This window comes from Chelonia mydas, chromosome 13 (genome assembly GCF_015237465.2).
Source record: "Chelonia mydas isolate rCheMyd1 chromosome 13, rCheMyd1.pri.v2, whole genome shotgun sequence".
Classification (NCBI taxonomy): Eukaryota; Metazoa; Chordata; order Testudines; family Cheloniidae; genus Chelonia; species Chelonia mydas.
Window position 1 is genome coordinate 20639008 of NC_051253.2, and position 17649 is coordinate 20656656.

At 46.7% G+C, this 17649-nt stretch overlaps 1 long non-coding RNA gene across 1 annotated transcript in view; it reads right to left on the bottom strand.

The window, feature by feature from the left end:
* Positions 1-13682: 13682 nt before the first annotated feature.
* The window catches only part of LOC122462679, a 74147-nt gene continuing 70180 nt past the window's right edge, over positions 13683-17649 (bottom strand). Inside the window, exons 3-4 of the long non-coding RNA XR_006285390.1 lie at positions 14501-14630; positions 13683-13830 (exon numbers count right to left, since the gene is read on the bottom strand). This is a non-coding gene — a long non-coding RNA (uncharacterized LOC122462679). The remainder of the gene's footprint in view (positions 13831-14500; positions 14631-17649) is intronic.

A 17649-nucleotide genomic window follows, 5' to 3' on the forward strand; every position in this document is an offset into this window, starting at 1 on the left:
GGTTGTTTCCTGAACCTGGGAGTGATCAGCTCATGCCCTGAAACATGATGACATTTGATTACCCTTCCCTTAGCCTGCAAAACCACAAAAATTGTGGCTTGTCATAAACGTATCCAGCTCTATGCCAATCAAGTCTCACTGCTGGAGTCTGTGATTAGATTATGCAATCTAACCTAGCGTATAAACTTGTAAAGTAATTTATATGACTGTCAGTTACCCATGTCTCCTAAATTCAAAATAGGCACAGAAGCCTAGATACACAATACAAAGGGTCAGGGCAGAGGAGTAAGATATGCCCCATAGTCTCAGCATTTCAGATCCAAACTACTAACATTACAGGCTGATGAGACACCAAGTATCACACCCTCTGCCCCCTCCATTTCAATACTCGCTGCATCACCACATGCTCAGCTGTTACCTGGGATTGTTACTGTGAGAGAGGATGTTATGTTGGCACCTCCTGTGACTGGAAAATAGAAAAGGTTCCCTTCCCTGCTCCCAGTCATTACCTTGGTCAAGAGGTCATGGCTAAAAAGAGCAATGAACTCCGTGAGGGGACAGGGGCTGGGAGAGGACCAAGGAGTGTGCACACTTTTACTGCTACACTGCTTGGGAAGGCCCACCCCACAGCAGGGGAGAACAAATTAATGAGACTATATGAGCAGGAAAACATAGCCCCATCCTCTCTGCCCAGCCCCTATGCATTCGTTAGTAGTAGTAAATATCACAGTATTCCCTGCAGTCCCAGCTGAGATCCAAGCCCCATTATGCTCAGGGCAGTACAGACACCCACCAAGAGAAAGTCTCAGTCCTGAAGAACGTACAATCTAAACAGACAAAACATGGGAGGGGGAAAAGAGAGGTTCAGAGAGGAGAAGTGACTTGTCCTAAGTCACCCAGCAGATCAGAGCCAGAATCAGGAAGAGAAGCCAGGTCTCCTGACTCCCAGTCCAGTACCCTAGCCACGAGACTGCATTGCTGCTTCTGGAGCCTATTCAGGGGACAGATTTCTAGCCATGTCCACTTCCGTCATTGAAGGCTTGACGCAAATACGAGATCTTGATCCACGGCATCCTCTCACAAGCTTTCGGTATGTCTGATGGCAATGCCGAAGGCAGTATTTCTGAATCACAGCCAGCACGCTTGCATGTGGAAGGAAGAGCGGCACTGAGCTTGCATGGGGAAGGAAGAGCCCATGAGCTGCATTGCACGCAGAAGAGATCAAGACGACGACAGGAAAAAACATGTCTAGGCTGCAAGCTACCTACCACCAGATGGCACTGCAGACAAATCACCTGCCTCTAAGGCAACCCACATATTTCAAAGGACATTGCTAAGTACTGTCCGGAGCTTTGGATTGTCACTCTCCATTGTTTGTTAGTTGAACTATTACACTATACTCATCATGCTATTACAAAGAGTTGGTCGGTTTCATAGCAGATCATGCTGTGTGTATTAAAATTAAAGGCCACCCAAAGGTGTCCCTTTGTTCCTAATCTTTCTAATTGGTCATATGATGTGATTATCTGTGCTAAGGGTGCACATGGGACAAGATATTTGGGTTCAGAAGTCTGACATGTGGGGCCCAATTTTGGTCCCGGTTATGTATGCATGGTTCCCATTCATTTCCATGGTGTTCACTGGTGGTAGAGTCTTTCTCTATTTCTTTGAGAGAGAGACAGACAGAATTTGCCTCTATTTTTGCCCTCCCTCCTCCCCTGCCCTCCCCCCGCCCCCAAGTGTGTGTAAATGGTCAGCTGGAGATTTCAACACAAGTCTGCACAGGACTGGAGTATTGGGCATGTCAGGGATGTGGCCTGGAGTGGGCGTAGTAGTCAGAAAACTGCTGTGGGCTGTAGAGTAGCCCTGAGGCTACTGTATGTTACCTGGGGGCTGATTCAGCTCCAGGGGCCTACAAGTCAGTTTTGAGCTGTAGCTGTGCTAAGTGGAGCTCTGGCACATGCTCGGATCTGGCCTAGAGAGCACTGAAACCCACAGTGTTTGTGGTGCTTGGCATCTGTATTCAGGCACAGCCCTGACACCATGGACATCTCATCATTTGCAAAACATATTCCAACAAAATGTTACACCCAGGCCTTCCGGTTCCCAGAATATACTGATATTTACCATTACCAATGCAAAGAAATGCCAAAAGTTGGAAGCCTCGGGTATCCGGAAATTACTTGCCTTGTACCATTGTAGCTATGCTGCAGCTACAGATTAACTACTACTGCGATCTCTTGCATGGTATGCAGAGGGACACAGGGTAACTTCCAGCCGCAGTGGCAATAGCTCCACTCTTACCAGCTGATCCTTTGGGTCTCCCCAGTAGAGGGGAGCAGAGGGATCCCAGTCTCAACTACAGTAACCTCAGGATGAACATACCACAGGCCCAGCTCCCACACAGGGGTCTTTTCCAAAGGGGACACATTTAATGGTCGGGACAGACCAATTCTTGCATTACAATAGTGCTGCCTCATGACAAAATGTTGCGTCGGCCCGTCTCAGTGTCATAGGGATGATGCAGCAAAGGCTCTGAAACTTAGGTTAGTGCCATCTAATGTCCTGCAGGAGAGGTTTGCAGACCCAGGATCATCCTCAATGAAATCCTACAGCAATGGTTGTAGGAGGCAAACAATTCCAGACCCTGCTTGTTGATTCAGTTTTCCATTTTTCCTCATTTTCCATTCCTGTCTCTTGTTCCCTCTCTCCCTCACTTTCCATTTTCTCTGGAGCTGAAAACCCAATAAATGGGAACCCTCCAGTCACTACAATATTTTTTCCCTTCTTCCCCAAACTCCCCAACCCCCATTTCATCTTCAGTCACAAAGTCCCTTGTTTTTCCACAGGATTCCAATGCGATACCCCTGCAGGCATTTTCCACTACAGAAGAAACTTCATACAATGGCAAAAATGCATAGAATTCAATCTATTCTGTTCTCTTACCTTTCAGTGACCTTTGGTGAGGTCCCCACCCCATTTCACGCCCCAGGAGAGCTTCCTGACAACCTACCGTAGATGGACGGCTGCAGAACAAGACTCAAAAGTGCACAAGGGAAGAAAAAGAAAGAAAGAACCAGCTAAATACAAATATGAGCAGGATATTTTATTTACACAGCAAACCCCTCCCCCCACCCCACGTTTAGGTGCAGAACTTGGCATGATGCACTTAGAAGAACATTTCTGAGCAGCTTACGATAGAAATCAGCTCGCCTCAAACTGCTGTGGCCCAAGGACTCTCTGCTCAGGAATGTGACCCTCTAATCCCAGTGGGAACCCAGGCTCCTAGGGAAATGCAGAGTTTTAAGTCCTCATTCGTCATATTTGGCCAGAAGATTGAGGCCATTGCCCGTTTGGAGAGATCCACGGCTGACACTGATCTCAGTCAGGTATTCTGTCTCAAGTGCATCATGTTGCCATGGCGTGATCTCCACGGTGGAGTCACCTATCTCCACACTAGACACAGTTGGCTTATTCTAGAAACAGCTCATTTCATCTCAGCAAGGAAGCAGACTCTGGGGGTGGTTCTGCATTTTGCATTTAGAAAGGAGGCACTAGGAGGGGAAGGAGTTCCTGTCCTGACCGTAGAGAGGAAGGCCTAGGTCGTTGCTACAGTGCTGGGGGTTCTTTGCTGGTTCCAAACCTTAACCACCCCATAGAAGAATTGTCCACTGGAGAAACATGGAGTCTCCTACCCCTTCATGGAAGAACTCTGCTACCTCAACTGGATTATCATATAACTGCTCTCGTGGTGCTTCGTGCTCCTGGTATCTGGTCCTTAAGATTAGAGCCCTGCAAATCCGTGGGTATCCGCGGGTATCCCCAAACCATTTTTGCGGATCACAGCACAGATGCGGATACAAATTTGATATCCGCACAGGGCTCTGCAGTGCACGCTCACCCGAACGGAGTGGCTGTCTCTCTGAATCAAGCAGCAGCATGCTGGGCATTCTGGCAGTTGTAGTCCCTAGTTTGCTTGGAGGGAGGAGGTAAACTACAACTCCCAGAAGAGAGTGAGCCAAGCGCCATTTTGAAGGTGGGATTGTTCTTTAAATAGGGTGACCAGACAGCAAGTGTGAAACATCGGGACAGGTCGTGGGGGGTAATAGGTGCCTATATAAGAAAAAGACCCAAAAATCGGGACTGTCCCTATAAAATCGGGACATCTGGTCACCCTATCTTTAAATGAGGAGGCGGCAATGGCTGCATGCATTAGAGCTGCCGCAACTGCGTAGGGTTGGGGAAGGAGGTGCAGCAGGGGAGGAGCAGGTGGTAGGGCAGGAGGTCTCTGGGGAGCAGTGGGGCTGTGGGGGAGGTTGGGGGCTTGACGCAGCCCTGCGTCACTGCTGCACAGTGACCTGTAGAGCCCTGCAAATCTGCGGATATCTGTGGATATCAGTATCCCCGGATGCGGAGATCTGCAGAAAATTTTTGCAGATTGCGGATCAGATGCGGATACACCTTTTTGTATCTGCGCAGGGTTCTGCTTAAGATGCCTCCGGATATGAAGGAAAGATATAAGAGGCCAATATTTCTCTGTCAGTCTTTAATAACCTGATCAAAAAGGAACCCTACAAAAAGTGGAAACATGGATTAATTGCTAAGGATGAGTACACAGGAGTAGCACAGGCACATAGGGACAAAGTCAGAAAGGCTGAGGCACAAAATGAATAACACCTAGGAAGAGACATAAAAGGCAATCAGAAGAGATTCTATAAATACATTAGGGGCAAGTGAAAGATGAAGGAAAAGTGTAGGGCATCTACTTAGCAGAGAAGGAGAGCTAATAACTGATGGCATCAAGAAGGCTGAGGTGTTTAATGTCTATTTTGCATCAGTCTGCACTAAAAAGGTAAATTGTGACTAGAGATTTAACACTGTTAATATTAAGAACAAGGAGGAAGGAACCCAAACCAAAATAGGAAAGACAGGGTAAAGAATATTTAGATAAGGTAGTGGTTTTCAAGTCAGCAGGGCCTGATGAAATTCACCCTCGGGTACTTAAGGAACTAGCTGAAGCAAATGCAGAACTATGAGCAATTATCTTTGAGAACTCATAGAGGATGGGTAAGGTCCCAGAGGGCTTGAGACGGGCAAACATAGTACCTATCTTTACAAAGGGAAACAAAGAGGACCCAGGGAACTGTAGACCAGTCAACCTAACTTCGATACCTGAAAAGATACCGGAACAAATTACTAAACAATCAATTTATAAGCACCAATATGATAATAGGGTTATAAGGAATAGCCAGTATGGGTTTGTCAAGAACAAATCATGCCAAACCAACCAAATTTCCTTCTTTGACAGGGTTACTGACCTAGTGGATGGGGGGAAGCAGTAGACATGATATATCTTGATTTTAGTAAGGCTTTTGACACAGTCCCACATGACAGTCTCGTAAGTAAATTAAGGAAATGTGCTCTAGATTAAACTACTATAAGGTGGGCGCACAACTGGTTGAAAGAAAATACTCAAAGAGTAGTTATCAATGGATCACTGTCAAGCTGGGAGGACATACCTAATGGGGTCCCGCAGGGGTCAGTGCTGGGTCTGGTACTTTTCAACATTTTCATTAATGACTTGGATAATGGAACAGAGCGTATGCTTATAAAATTTGTAGATGACACCAAGCTGGGAGGGGTTGCAATCACTTTGGAGGGCAGAATTAGAATTCAAAACAACACTGACAAATTGGAGAATTGTTCTGAAATCAACAAGATGAAATTCAATAAAGACCAGTGCTACACTTAAGAAGGAAAATTTAAATGCACAACTTAAAAATGGGGACTAACTGGCGAGGCAGTAGTACTGCTGAAAATGGTCTGGGGGTTGTAGTGGATCACAAATTGAATATATGTCAGCCATGTGATGCAGTTGCAAAAAATGGCTATTATCATTCCCAGGTGTATTAACAGGAATGTTGTCTTTAAGACACAGAGATAATTGTCCCACTCTACTCTGTACTTTTGAAGCTTCAGCTGGAGTATTGTGTCCAGTTCTGGATTCCACACTTTAAGAAAGATGTGGACAAATTGGAGAGAGCATCCAGAGGAGAGCAACAAAAATGATAAAAGGTTCAGAAACCTTGACTATGAAGAAAGGTTAAAAAAAACTAGGCATTTTTAGTCTTGAGAAAAGAAGATTGTGGAGAGCCCTGATAACAGTCTTCAAATATTTTAAGCATTGTTATCCAGAGGGTGGGGACCTGTTGTTCTCCATGTCCACTGAAGGTAGGACAAGAAGTAATGGGTTTAATCTGCAGCAAGGGAGATTTAGGTTAGACATAAGGAAAAAATTTCTAATTATAAGGATAGTTAAGCACTGGAATAGGCTTCCCAGGAGCTTGTGGAACCTTCATTGGAGGTTTTTAGGAATAGGTTGGACAAACAACTGCCACCAACCTAGGGATGGTCTAGGTTTATTTGGCCTCACCTCAGCTCAAGAGGTTGGACAAGATGACATTTTGAGGTTTCTTCCAGACCTACATTTCTATGATTCTGTGTGTCCCGGGGCATGGTACATCACCCCAAAAGGATCCAGCCCCAGGAAACCATAGTACAGAGGCTATAATGGAACACAGGGAGGAAGGGGTTAACAGAACAGCCTCTCCAGAGGCAGAATGTACTAGGCATGGGTTCAGTGGGCCAAGCCCTGCTTCTACTGATGTCATTGGGAGAACACTGGGCTCAGTGGAGAATGATAAAACACACCCAACACCAACGGGCTCCAAATTCAGAGCTTGAAACAGAGATGGGCTCATGCCTCAACAATTCACTCCAAAACCCTGGTCAGGCATACTCAACCTGGGGGGGAAAGGGGGCTGATTTGGCCCAATCTGAGAGAGGGGCCATTTGCAAAGGCTTGATCTTAGTTCAGACCCAGTGTTTGGGGCTGGCTGGATCTGGGTGGCAGATTGGTTCCAGGATGTCTCTGAAAGGAAACACAACTGCAGTGGAAAGGAGCGTGATGGGTTGTGCCCATCACCTATTTCCAAGTCCTCTGCCGCTCCCAACTACTGCCTTGTCCTGGAAATGCCACTGTTCTCCAGTGTTGATGGGGAGGTGGGAAGTGAGTGGTGGAAGTGGGAAGCCCTCCTTCTCCTCCTCCAGAAAAATCACTGGTTTATTCTGAAATGCCACCATTCCAGGAAGTTGCTTAGGCAAGCCATTACAGTGTGAAATGATCCCTGGGGACAGTCCTTGTTGCTGAAAGTAAAGGGAGACCCTCACCTCCCTGAAGCCTTCTTAAAAGTATCTTGGTTTCTTCAGTCTGATGATCAACCCTCTAAGGCAGAATAAAGGGAATAGCAGAGAAGCTCTCGGGATAGGTATTGTGCAGGCAGATCCCATGCAAGTCTCTTTCCCACCTCCTTCTGTCCTGGCAATGACCTTAACCTGGCAGGCTAACCCATTCATAACAGCAAGAGTTAATTCAGGTTCTGTGCTAGCTCAGCCTTGGGCCTCCCACTAAGCCAAATTTGGAACTGAGGGAATCACATAGGTTAACTCCCCATAGGGTCGCGGAAGAGGGATGAAGGCGGCCCAGAGTAAGCATGTGTGTCAGTGGGGTACTGACTCCTACAGGCGGTCTTGGGGTCAGCAAGGTTCAGGGCTCTGCTAATGCTCTTTACATTCCAGCAACTAAGACTGGAAAATGATGGAAGCTCCCATACAGCTGGGAGCAGTTGGGCATGTAGGTTCGATCATTCTCCGCCAGAGAAGAATACTCTCAACTTGCAGCAATTTCCAGACACAACAAAGGGGACAAAGCGGGTTTTTAATTGCATGATGTTAGCACTCAGCAAAGGTGCTGCACTGAGGGCACTGCAGACTAGAGTCCTGTATTTTTCCACAGAACAAGGAGAGCTTGTTTAGCAGCAAGGCAAACTTCCCGACTCTGTGTCTCGGCCCTGATCAGGAGGTGCTAGTTCTAGGGATGACAGAGAAGCTGAATCTCCATGGCCAAGGGGCTCCACTTGAGTCAGTTTAAGCTTGGTCTGGGGCCCTGGACTGCCACGTGTTCAGGTCCATGTGCAAGGTACATTGGCAGGGCACTAGCGGGGCATGGTGGAGCCCGTTTGAATCCTGCTGCTGCAGAACTGAGCAGACACTCTGCTGCCAGCTTCCTAGAAGGTCCTTCTAGGAGATTTGGGGGGTGGATGGGCCCTCTTTGTCAGGTCCCAAGACTAGAGGTGGGCTGACCAGCCCCCTCTCCCCATTCATAGCCCAAGAAGTGGATGGTGGCCAGCTAGCTAATTGTTGATGTCACTGGTTCTTCTGCTCCACCAGAAGGCAGAACAAGGCAAAGGGGGGACCATGAGCCTGTTGGAAGGAAAGGGTCACTCAGCACTGACCCAGGTTCCCAGCCAGGCTCCTGAAAAGCTTGCACAGTTCTCTCTACAGGAAGGTAGCCCTTGCCTTCTGCTTCCAGCATGGCTGAAGTGTCAGCTTTTTGTAGCCAAAGTGTGTGGAGTAGGTTCCAGTTGGTCTAAGGTCCAATATTTCCCTTCATAGCGCCATGCTGCACGCATGTGCATCCACACACAGTGGTCTACTTGAGGGCCAATGCCTGGGTGTGCTGTTCTGCACCGGTTAGGCGCAATGCACCAAAACCCACTGAGAAAAATGACTCCAGTAATGGGAAAAACCATTAAACCCTAAATTAACTGTGCTGTTTGGTCAATAGCCATCTCTGGTTACACGGGAATGTACCTCTGCCCCTGTACTACCAGTGAGAGATCAGCCTATTAAATTGCTACAGCCCCCCTGGTCCAAGCAGTGCCATGTAACGTTCAACAGCTTAAACAAGACATGTTGGCTCTGCCCTGAGTGCACGGTGCTTTCTAATGTGAAATTCCTGGACAATAAATACGAATGCAATGATGCACAACAGCAGCCAGGCCACCAGGTCTCTGTGCACAACTGAGCTGCACGGGGCTGAGTGGAAACATCTTTCCACTGGGATGGGGTTGCAGTCAGCATGTTTCCTATCACTTCAGTCTGAGAGGAGTGGATAGTTGTATGGCAGGGCCCCATGCTGTGGCACTGCTCTGTGATGTGCCTTCCCTTCAGCTCTGTCTGCCACAGGGAGAGATGGGGTGGATTGGAAGATGTGTGGCCTTCTCTTCCAGTCCCTTGGGTTGTAGCCTTTAGGCCAATCCTGGTAGTGGGCACAATCCCGGTGTTTTAACCAGAAGGCAAAAGGAGAAACATCTGACAGTAACCGGCACCATTGCTGGCAGTGTCAGGACGGAAGCCAAGCTTTCCTCTGAGCCCGAGAGGTGATCCGCCCAGTGTATCCGGAGATACATGGTCAAGGCAGTGTGAGGAAGCCTACACTGTGAACACCCGCGGCCTGCCTGAGCAGAGACACCATCAGCATCTCTGTCGAGCATGCCCTGACTCATCCAGCTGGGCAAGGGCCCCCCTTCAGATAAACAGGAAACTGAACGGGACAGATGCTCTGATGTGTTTTCTTTGAGAATGTTTTACAACATGAGCCAGATGAAATGAAAGAACAGGCGAGCGGTAAACAAGCTAATTAGAGCATCTCCCTGGGGTCCTGTCAGTCAGCATCAGCTACAGTCAACACCTCCCTTGTCAACCAGAGAACTGCCAGGCCATTCCTGCCTTGTGGGAGGAGAGTGTTAATAGCTTTCAGGTGCTTCAGCAAGACCGATAGGGAGAGGGCTTGCAGAATACACACAGGCACGCATGCAAAAACGTGTCCATCATAAGGTCACCTACTATGGTTTCAGTCTCCACTTTCTAAGACACCTCTTCCCATACCATGCTAATTTCTTGGCTTCCCAACACTGAGAGAGACAGTTTAATGCGCTGTTGAAAAATACGCTTCCTAAAGAAGCAAAGTTAGGCCTTGGCCAGAAACAAACAAGGAGCAGCAAGAAGCCAGACACAATCAATTGAACTGCATATGAGATTTCCAAAGACCATTTCCTACCAGGTTTTTTTCTTCCCTCTTCTTCCCACTTTTCAATGCTTGAGTTGAAGCCTAATGCTGAGCCAGCAGCACACCTGTGTCTAAACCTAGAGTGCTCATGCCATATTTCCCAGTGGAAGAGAGGTTGAAGAATTCAATAGAGAAATTAAAAGGGTGGATCAATGCCAGCATTGCAGGGTACAGCTACAATTGGGAAGGGATTTCCAGAGATTGGTCCAAACTTCCCAGTGACAATCCTACATCCCAGAGACGGTGTACTGAATTCAGCTTGCCAGTGGGAGGAGAGGAGATGTGGGAGGATGAGCCATTGTCCTATATGAAATTGAAGGTTACTGATGAGACGTTGGCTGCCTAATGTAGGTGAGTTGGGATAAAACCAGGAAACTGGTTAGTGACCGTATTCTGGACCAACAAACCCAAATAAACAGCCATCGGATCGCTGAGTGACAAACAGGGCCACCAAGCAGGCAACAAAACAAAGAGCCAGCCGTGTACCAAGCAGCCCAACCAGCCAGCCAGCAGATGTATTCAATTAGCCCAAGGGCCAATATCCAACCAAACCTCAGGACAGCCAGCAAAAAACAGACAATAGACGACTTGTTCCATCCAACAACGGAGTTAATAACAAAAATGTGCAGTGAACGAATGAGCAGCCAAAAAATCTGCGCCAGCCGCTCAGTAAGTCAATTAACCAATAACCCACATAATCAAGCACTTAACTAGAGCTGAGCAAATAATTCAGTAGGAGTTATTTATCTGACAAATTTGGTCTTTTTCTACTCAGGACATATCTGCAGGCAGATGGCAATTCCCTTAAATAGATTTTCCATGAGTATCTTTTTGACTTGTTTACTCTATAGATTAATGGCAAGAACTTAAAATTTGAACTGTGTTGGTTAGTTGTGATTGGTCAGGTAAATTACATGACATGGCTTCTGTTCTCTGATTGGATAAGCATCATTTTGCCAGTCAACCTCAATCACTGAAATGTTTGCAGAAAGAGAACATGACTGAAGCAACTGGATATTAGCAGCAATTCACCTAGTGCTACAGCTGAGACATGAGTTAATCAACCAGGATATAACTATGCTGTTCAAATAAAGAGTCAAGCAAACTGTAAATGGACTCGCTAGCTGACTAATTAACCAACCAGTGAACAAGTCATTCCAATAAACAGCCCATCACACAGTCAGGAAGAATGAGGGAGGACAGTTTTGTAGTTCAAATATAGGAGCTCTGGGATCAGTTCAGGTCTATAGAGCTCTGCTATAGACTTCCCGGGTAGCCTTGGGAAAGTCACTTCATCCCTCGTCTGCAAAGTGGGGATAAACAGCACTTCCTTCTCCCCACTTTCTGTCTGTCTTGTCTATTTAGGGTGTAAGTTCTTTGGGGCAGTGGCTGCTTCTGACTGGGTTTGTACTATGCTTGGCACAATGGGGTCCTGATCTTGGCTGGTGTTCATAGGCACAACCATGATATAAATAATAATAATAAAACTGTAAAAGAACTAAACCCCCAACTAAATAACCAACCAGTGAATAAGTAGCCCAAGTAAATAAACACCTGAGCAAAGAACAAGTAAACAGACAGTTAATTAGCAAATAGTTATCCAGAGGATGGGGATCCGTTGTTCTCCATGTCCACTGAAGGTAGGACAAGAAGTAATGGGTTTAATCTGCAGCAGGGAGATTTAGGTTAGACATAAGGAAAAAGTTTCTAATTATAAGGATAGTTAAGCACTGGAATAGGCTTCCCAGGAGCTTGTGGAACCTTCATTGGAGGTATTTAGGAATAGGTTGGACAAACAACTGCCACCAACCTAGGGATGGTCTAGGTTTATTTGGCCTCACCTCAGCTCAAGAGGTTGGACAAGATGACATTTTGAGGTTTCTTCCAGATCTACATTTCTGTGATTCTGTGTGTCCCGGGGCATGGTACATCACCCCAAAAGGATCCAGCCCAGGAAACCATAGCACCGAGGCTATAATGGAACACAGGGAGGAAGGGGTTAACAGAACAGCCTCTCCAGAGGCAGAATGCACTAGGCATGGGTTCAGTGGGCCAAGCCCTGCTTCTACTGATGTCAATGGGAGCAACACTGGGCTCAGTGGAGAATGATAAAACACACCCAACACCAACGGGCTCCAAATTCAGAGCTTGAAACAGAGATGGGCTCATGCCTCAACAATTCACTCCAAAACAAGTTAGGCTTTTTAGATATATATGATTTTTAACCTCATGGCATTCCTTTATCCAGGCAACTAGCAGAAGAAAGATAACCAGCCAACAGAAAATCTAATGCACAATGTAGTTCTCCCCTGGGAACCAGCTAATCCAACCATCAGTCAAAACCTAAGCCACCATCCAGCATTTCATTATTTGAAGAGGTAGCTCGGAGCGCATCAGAGCAGAGTGGAGGCTGCATTGCTTGTCTCCACAAACCTCTGAGAAAAGGCCTATCTGAATGGGAGAAGTGTGCAGCTCTGGACTGGGGTCACTGCCGTTTTATGTTTGGAGTGGGGATGAGGCTTCCTCCATACAAGACATGCCACTCGTCACATAAACCAGTGGGCCAAATTCAACCCTTCTGTGAACAAGAGCAGTGCTGACCTGTGCATACGAGAGTTGAATTGGACTCATTATGGATGACGTTCATGTTGTGAACTGAGCCCGAGGCCCTATTCCAGGATGGGGCTTTTTCTAAAGTAGTGGAAAGAGGACTTCCTACTATTACTACTACCTAGCTGACAGCACTTATCAGTAGGACTACAAGCACTTTACAAAGGACGTCAGTATCCTTATCCTCATTGTACAGATAAGGGAAACTGAAGCACAGGGAGGTGAAGTGACTTGTCCAAGTTCACAGATTGGTTAGGAAGGGAAACTAGCTGCTCGGCCAAGTTGACCTAGTACAGACTATGGGCCCAGGATTGCTTTTCCGCATGCTCCCAGGATTAAGGAAAAGTTTTGCATTATTTCACTGTTCTGAGAGAGAGCAGTGGGGCATCTCATGTCAGACACCTGCGATTTCTGTTCAGCATTTTTTGGGTGGATCTATGCTCTGTGGCATCTGTGTTGCCAAACCATATTGTCAATCGCTTTGCCACTGCCTGTGGCACCCGGTATCACAGGCAAAATGTATCCAGCAGGGGCAACATCATCCCCAAAGTACCAATGCTCTAGTGGAGTATCAGAGGAATGCCTCCATCTTCTGCCTCTTTCGAGCTTAGCAGGGATTATCAGAGAATAATAAAAACGGTACTTAGCTCACGCCAACCACCAGCTGATGCAAATGACCCGGAAGGCACCTGATTTTTTCCCTGTTCTTCATGAATCTGGTTTTGAGTTTCATGTTCAAACAAAATCAAAATCTCAAAGCCAAGCTCAGCTAAAACCCATCGCGTTTCAGCATTAAGAGCAAATAAAACCCTGGATTTCACATCATTTCAACACAAAGCTGTAAATCAACCCACGATTGGCTTGAATCTTGGCCAAGGTTTGACTGAAAGGTTCATGAACCTTAAAGAATCTTTTGATGAGCATGGTCTAAGATTTGAGTTTATAATGAAACCCAAAACCAGTTGAGCTTTGTAAGTTTCATGTAGTTTCCGGTTTTTCACACGGCTCTAGGGACATAGCTATATTGACATAAATCTAGAGTTATTTTCAAGTCAGTAGAATTACTCTGGATTTATGCTGGCATAACAGAAACCAGTCTTACCCTGGAAAAAGATTATTTTTAATCTTTGCTTTCTGTCTTGGTAGAACTCATCACGTAAGAGTTCCCAACGCCCATTCAGATTGTAGAAATGGAGATTCTGATAGAGCGCCATCCATGGAATTTATCTGGAATATCCGGGTTTCACCATCTGTGTGAGAAAAAAAGAAAACTCAAAACCTCAGGCTTTAATTGATCAAGCTAACTTAAAATCTGGGAGTCGCAATGAAGCAAGACCAAGTGTATGCCCTCCGCTGCATGAGCAATCCTCATCCCTGCTGGGTCTGGAGTGTGTTAATACCTGCATGGCTTCACCCAAAATATTCATTAATGAGGCTTTCTCCTGGGCCATGAGTCTGCCACAAGGGACAGAAAACCAGCATGCTTCATCCACAAAAATAGGAAGGCCAATAAACTGAGGGTTTTTAAAATACAGATGTGCCAAACTAAACCAGAGGGCTGCAGGGTGCCCTGGCTTTCCGAAGGCTTGGTAAATGTTATTACTACTGTATTTGTGCATCACCCCAGCTCCAAGGGTGGCAAGTCAGAGTTTGTGCTTCACAGAGAAGTGCTATGGAACATGAAGGGCCAGATTCTCCTCTCATTCACACTAGCCTGATAGAAGTAAGCAGTGTAACTCCTTTGACGGGAGAGGCATTGGCAATGGAGTTACACCGATATGAAATGGCTGTAAGTGAGAGGGAAATCAGGCTCACAATGTAAAGGCCCTAGGAATCACAGGGATCTGTAATACAAGGTCCTGTGTATAAAGGGAGCTGTATGAGTTTGAACCCAGTGGGCCAAATGCTGATCTCACTTACACCAGAGTAATGTCAGCCATTTCAATGAAGTTGCATTAATGAATTGCCTGCAGTAGAGTTATTCCGGATATACGCTGGAGCAGTATTTGGCTCAGTCCCAGCTGCTGTTCACTCCTGTGCCAAGTTTTCCCTGCAGTAAGACATTAAAGAGCAGGAATGCCGTGTGTTTGCTTACTTTGAATAAAAATTTCTGACTGTAAAGGTTAAAGTACTGGAAGGAAGCTGGAGCTGTTTTTTTACCCATGGGCCTGTCACAGCCCAAGAGGCGTGATGTGAGCACAGCTGTCCCATCCCACTGCACTCAACCTGAGCCCAAGCTAAGCTCCAGTGCTCTCCAGAGCACAAACAGGCGGCTTTCCTACACATCCATTCCAGCCGAGCGGCTCATCACTTTCTCTTCTCACCACCATCCTTGCAGATACCAGAGGGGTCCCAGCCTAAGCGTGGGCTGCCAGATCCCCCTGCCTTCATTTAGATCCTACAATCACTCAGCAAGCTGAGTTGCTTTTGTGGTCCCTTCATGTAGGGTAGAGAGAGTTTCCATGAATAGGGTGCCCTGGCCACTCCATGCAGAAGATGAGTGCATCAGTTTGCCATGCTCCTAATCCCATTCCAAGCCAAGAATCGCAAAGCCATTCACTCGTTACGGGTGATGACCCTCTTCTCATGGGCATGTCTGAGAAGAGAATCAGGCACTATGAGCTAGTCATAAGGGCAACTAGGTCTAGCCTCATTTTTCTAATTATTGAATTAAAAGGAAGACAACTTATCCCATGGCAGCCTACATGTTGCCCTCCAGTATGGATGCACTGAGGCATCACAAATGCGGACCAGTTGTCAGCATATGAAAGCCACCACTGCAATCGCTACTCATTGGTCCCTTCACTGGCAGTCTCCACAAAGAGGCCAAGCAATGAATGGACCGTGGAGAAGTGAGCTCCTCTCCTGCTCCTGGGGAAGTATCAGAGAAGTTAACTGCTGATGCCCATGCAGTACCTGTTCTGTGGATAAACTGAGAGCTTCAGTTTCCAGAGAATCAGGCCAGCACCAAACACGGACCCTAATGCTCTAGGCTTTGATAAGTGTATGAAACAGAAAAATAAGAGTTGGGACTTCTGGGTTCTGTTGCCAGCTAGGACTCTGATTCACTGTGTGCCCTTGGGCACGTCATTTAACCTCTCACTGCCTCAGTTTCCCTATCTGCATAATGGATCTAAATCACATCTACCTCATGAAAGATTTGAGGCTTGACTAGTGGGCATACCACAAAGGCCCTTGGATGTTAGTAATTTTGGCCAAGTGACTGGTTGCCCTCAAGTGTTGGGTCTCTGCAGTGCGATTCAAATGGGGGTTGAAACAGGTTTTTGCAGGGCTGCCACAGAACGACACACAGCACTGTAGTTGCTCTGCAGGACGTGATGCCAGTTCCCACAGACTGTGTGAATTTGCCATAGTTTTTAGTTGATGCCATTGTACGTATGGTATCAACCTATGGCATAATATATTCCAGCTGCAGGTTCGGAGCAGCCTTTACAGTGCTTAGAGTTGTAGACAGGTGGTTACGGTTCAGGACTAGTTGTACCTTTGATCTCTCTCAGTCTTTCTGTGGGTACCTTTTCAAGTGACAGGCCCTGTACCTTCACTTCTCTCAAGATGGGATTCCACAGCTCACTCCACTTTTAAGCAATGGCAACCATGATTATTTTGCAGGCTCAACTGTGTTTGGTCACCTGCATGGATTCTTTCCGCAGTTGTGACCAGTAGGTGACACAGTGACTCGGAGCAACCTCTTCAGAACCAAGAGTTATTTATTTATCCATAGGGACATAGCAATCAGAGAACTGGGTTCAAACAAAAAAGGACTACACATATAGCCGTACCTAAAGCTTACCATTTCCTTCAACATTTGGGCAAGCCCAACTTATCCCAGGCACCAGTACACTGGGGACAGGGCTCTGTCAGCTTTCTGCACATTCTGCCTCTCCACCTCTGTTCATCAGGGCTATATGTGCTTTTTAATAGTTCCAAAGTTTTTTGACATTGCCCACCTGAAGGTCCACCCCGCCATCCCAAGCTAAGGGATATGTGCAGCTTGGTCAAAGACAAATTTCAGATGCCCTGTGCAACAGTGTTGCCACCTCCAGAGTGCCCCTTCATGGCATGGGGGGGCGCTGGATCAGTTTCCCTTCACCAGTCTTTCAGAAGGAATCATGTGGCTCAGACTTTGGGCTGGGTCACTCTGAGTATTCTGAAAGAGGGCTGAACTCTGAAAGTCCAAACTAAATACCATGTTCATCAATAGTCCCAACTTAGTTAACATAAACAAAAGGTCTTCTACCCCTCCTGGGCTTAACTCGCAGTTCTTCTCACTCCTATCAGAATGGTGACTCTCTCGGCTTTTTCCCTGCTGGGAATCCAAGAACAAGATAAACCAAAAAGTGCCTACCCCAGTCTCCAGCCCCTCCACCCTGAATGTCTGTTTTCCTGCTCTCTATCAAGTCACAACTCCCAGGGCTTCTTGCCCAGAGTATGACCTCCTCTCCGCCTGGGCAGGTCACTCCAAGCCTTCCCTTCCTGGAATCCTTTTCTCCCCTGCTATCTCAGGGTCTCCTACAGGAAACTTCTTGCTCTCTTCAGTTTCTGTAGCCATCTGCTGACCCACTCTTCCTTTCCACTCAGGCCCCTCTGAACTAAATATGGTAGAATCCCAATTGAGTCACATGACCACTGGTAACAGGACCTTCTTCATTCTCCCCAGTGTGGGGAGATGAACTAATTGCGTCACAGGTGGGACTTGGCCTATCACTTCATAAAGGGGCCAGGAACCATGTGACACTCTGGCGTCTGTATTGTCAGTTAAATACTGGTATCCAAAGCCATCGTCTTCCACGGGATGAGCTCAGATAAACAGAGGCACACATAATAGTCATAAAAATAAAATAGATCTCTCTCACATTTGTCAAAGGAGGTCCAGGCCATGCAGTTACAACACTATGTCTGAAAGACTAAGAGGTACCATTTATTTCCGACTTGTCCTCTAGTCTAGATACACATACAATACTCACCTAGGGGTATTACATCAGCAGAAGGCCTGTGCGAGTCAATCATTTTCTACCACAATGATTTAGTGAGGATAGGACCTGCTGTCT